Raw genomic sequence first — 3,029 nt, 5'->3', positions numbered from 1 at the left:
AGCCTTCAACCTTCATTAAGACATCCTCTACAAGTCCATAAGCCTATTTTCTTGATTTATCTGCCACCTCTAATGAGATTCTTACATCTTGTACCTCAAAGATCCCCAGTTTCTCCATTACAGAGAGTGGCATGAGGTTTATACCTGACCCCAGGTCACACAAAGCCTTCTCAAAAGTCATGGTGCCTATGGTACAGGGTATTATGAATTTTCTGGAATCCAGTTTCTTCTGAGGTAATTTCAGTTGAACCAAGGCATTCAGTTCATTGATGAGCAATGGAGGTTCATCCTCCCAAATCTCATTACCAAATAACTTGGCATTCAGCTTCATGATTGCTCCTAGATACTGAGCAACTTGCTCTTCAACAATATCTTCATTCTCTTCAGAGGAGAAATACTCATCAGAGCTCATGAATGGCAACAGTAAGTTCAGTGAAATCTCTATGGTCTCTGTATGAGCCTTAGATTCTTTTGGTTCCTCATTAGGGAACTCCTTAGTGGTCAGTGGACATCCATTGAGGTCTTCCTCACTGGAAATCACTGCCTCTTCCTCCTCTATAGGTTCGGCCACTTTGGGTATATTGATGGCCTTGCACTCTCTCTTTGGATTCTCTTCTGTATTGCTTGGGAGAGTACTAGGAGGGATTTCAGTAACTCTTTTACTCAGCTGACCCACTTGTGCCTCCAAATTTCTGATGGAGGACCTTGTTTCAGTCATGAAACTGAGAGTGGTCTTAGATAGATCAGAGACTATGGTTGCTAAGTCAGAGAGGCTCTACTTAGAATTCTCTGTCTGTTGCTCAGAAGATGATGGAAAAGCTTGCTATTGCCAAACCGGATTTTCCCACCATTATTATTATTGAAGCCTTGATTAGGCTTCTGCTGATCCTTCCATGAGAAATTAGGATGATTCCTCCATGAAGGATTATAGGTATTTCCATAGGATTCCCCCAAGTAATTCACCCCTTCCATTGCAGGATTCTCAGGGTCATAAGCTTCTCCTTCAGAGGAGGCTTCTTTAGTATTGCCGGATGCAGCTTGCAATCCAGTCAGATTCTGAGAAATCATATTGACTTGCTGAGTCAATATTTTATTTTGAGCCAATATGGCATTCAGAGTATCAATCTCAAGAACTCCTTTCTTCTGAGTCATCCCCTTATTCACAGGATTTCTTTCAAAAGTATACATGAACTGGTTATTTGCAACCATTTCAATGAGTTCCTGGGCTTCTGCAGGGGTTTTCTTCAGATGAAGAGATCCACCAGCAAAGTGGTCCAATGACGTCTTGGACAATTCAGACAGACCATCATAGAATATACAAAAGATGCTCCATTCTGAAAGCATGTCAAAAGGACACTTTCTGATCAATTGCTTGTATCTTTCCCAAGCTTCATAGAGGGATTCATCTTCCTTCTGTCTGAAGGTTTGGACTTCTACTCTAAGCTTGCTCATCTTTTGAGGTGGAAAGAATTTGGCCAAGAAAGCATTGACCAACTTTTCCCAAGAGTTCAGGCTTTCTTTAGGTTGTAAGTCCAACCATATCCTAGCTCTGTCTCTCACAGCAAAAGGGAAAAGCATAAGTCTGTAGACCTCGGGATTAACCCCATTGGTCTTAACAGTGTCACAGATTTGCAAGAATTCAGCTAAAAACTGATGAGGATCTTCCAATGGAAGTCCATAAAACTTGCAAGTCTGCTGCATTAGAGAAACTAATTGAGGCTTAAGCTCAAAGTTGTTTGCTCCAATTGCAGGAATTGAGATGCTTCTTCCATAGAAGTCAGAAGTTGGTGCAGTAAAGTCACCAAGCATCTTCCTTGCATCTCCACCATTGTTGTTGGGTTCGGCTGCCATGTCTTCTTCTTTTTTGAAAATTTCTGTCAGGTCCTCTCCAGAGTGTTGTGCTTTAGCTTCTCTTAATTTTCTCTTCAGAGTCCTTTCAAGTTCAGGATCAGCTTCAACAAGAATATCCTTATCCTTGTTCCTGCTCATATGAAAAAGAAGAAAATAGAAAAGAAGAGGAATCCTCTATGTCACAGTATAGAGATTCCTTTATGTGAGTATAAAAATAGAAGAATAGAAGAATGAGGTAGAGAGGGAATAAGAGGAATTCGAACACAGAGAGAGGGAGAGAGTTCGAATTATTAGATGAAGAGAAGTGTTAGTAAATAAATAAATAAATAGAAAGAGATGAGAGAGAGAGTATTCAAATTTTAAAAAGAGGGAGAAGAAAATTTTTTTATTTTTATTTAATTAATTAAGTTAGAATTCGAAATTTAAGAAAAGAAATAAAATAAAATTAGAATTTAAAACAATTAGTTAATTAAAAAGAATTTTGAAAAAGTGGTTAGTTATTTTCGAACATTAGAAGTGGAAAAGTAATTAGGTGGTTTTGAAAAAGATAAGAAATAGTAAACTTTTTAAAATTAAAAAAAAAAAACAAGTCAAGTGGTTAATTGAAAAAGATTTGAAAATAAATTTTTGAAAAGATAAGAAGTTAGAAAAATATTTTGGTGAAAAAGATATGATTGAAATTTATTTTGAAAAATATTTGAAAAAGAAATTTAAAAAGATTTGATTTTGAAAATTAAAGTTGATGACTTGACTAACAAGAAACTAAAAGATATGATTCTAGAATTTAAAGATTGAACCTTTCTTAACAGGAAAGTAACAAACTTGAAATTTTTGAATCAAAACATTAAATGTTAGCAATAATTTCAAAAATTATGAAATAAAATTAAGAGAAAGATTTTAAAAATTAATTAAAAAATTTTTGGAAAACATGAAAGAAAAATGAAAAAGATTTGATTTTTAAAAAAGATTTGAAAAGATAAAGTTTTTAAATTAAAATTTTGACTTGACTAACAAGAAACAACTAAATTTTGAAAATTTTTGACTAAGTCAACCCAAAATTTTGAAATTTATGAGTAAAAATAAGGGAAAGATATTATTTTTTATTTTTGAATTAATGAAGAGAGAGAGAAACAACAAAATGAAACAAAACATAAAAATTTAAGATCAAAATAAATAAT

At 34.4% G+C, this 3,029-nt stretch overlaps 1 non-coding gene across 1 annotated transcript; it reads left to right on the top strand.

Moving 5' to 3' along the window:
• The first annotated feature begins 1,338 nt into the window (after window positions 1-1,338).
• Window positions 1,339-1,446, top strand: LOC112730754 (small nucleolar RNA R71). The gene has a single exon (XR_003166565.1). It is a non-coding gene; the product is annotated as a small nucleolar RNA R71 (small nucleolar RNA).
• Window positions 1,447-3,029: the final 1,583 nt, after the last annotated feature.

Source organism: Arachis hypogaea, chromosome 12, assembly GCF_003086295.3.
Source record: "Arachis hypogaea cultivar Tifrunner chromosome 12, arahy.Tifrunner.gnm2.J5K5, whole genome shotgun sequence".
Taxonomy (NCBI): domain Eukaryota; kingdom Viridiplantae; phylum Streptophyta; class Magnoliopsida; order Fabales; family Fabaceae; genus Arachis; species Arachis hypogaea.
Note: the sequence above shows the minus strand (reverse complement) of the source record. Positions and strands in the feature narration are given on the sequence as shown.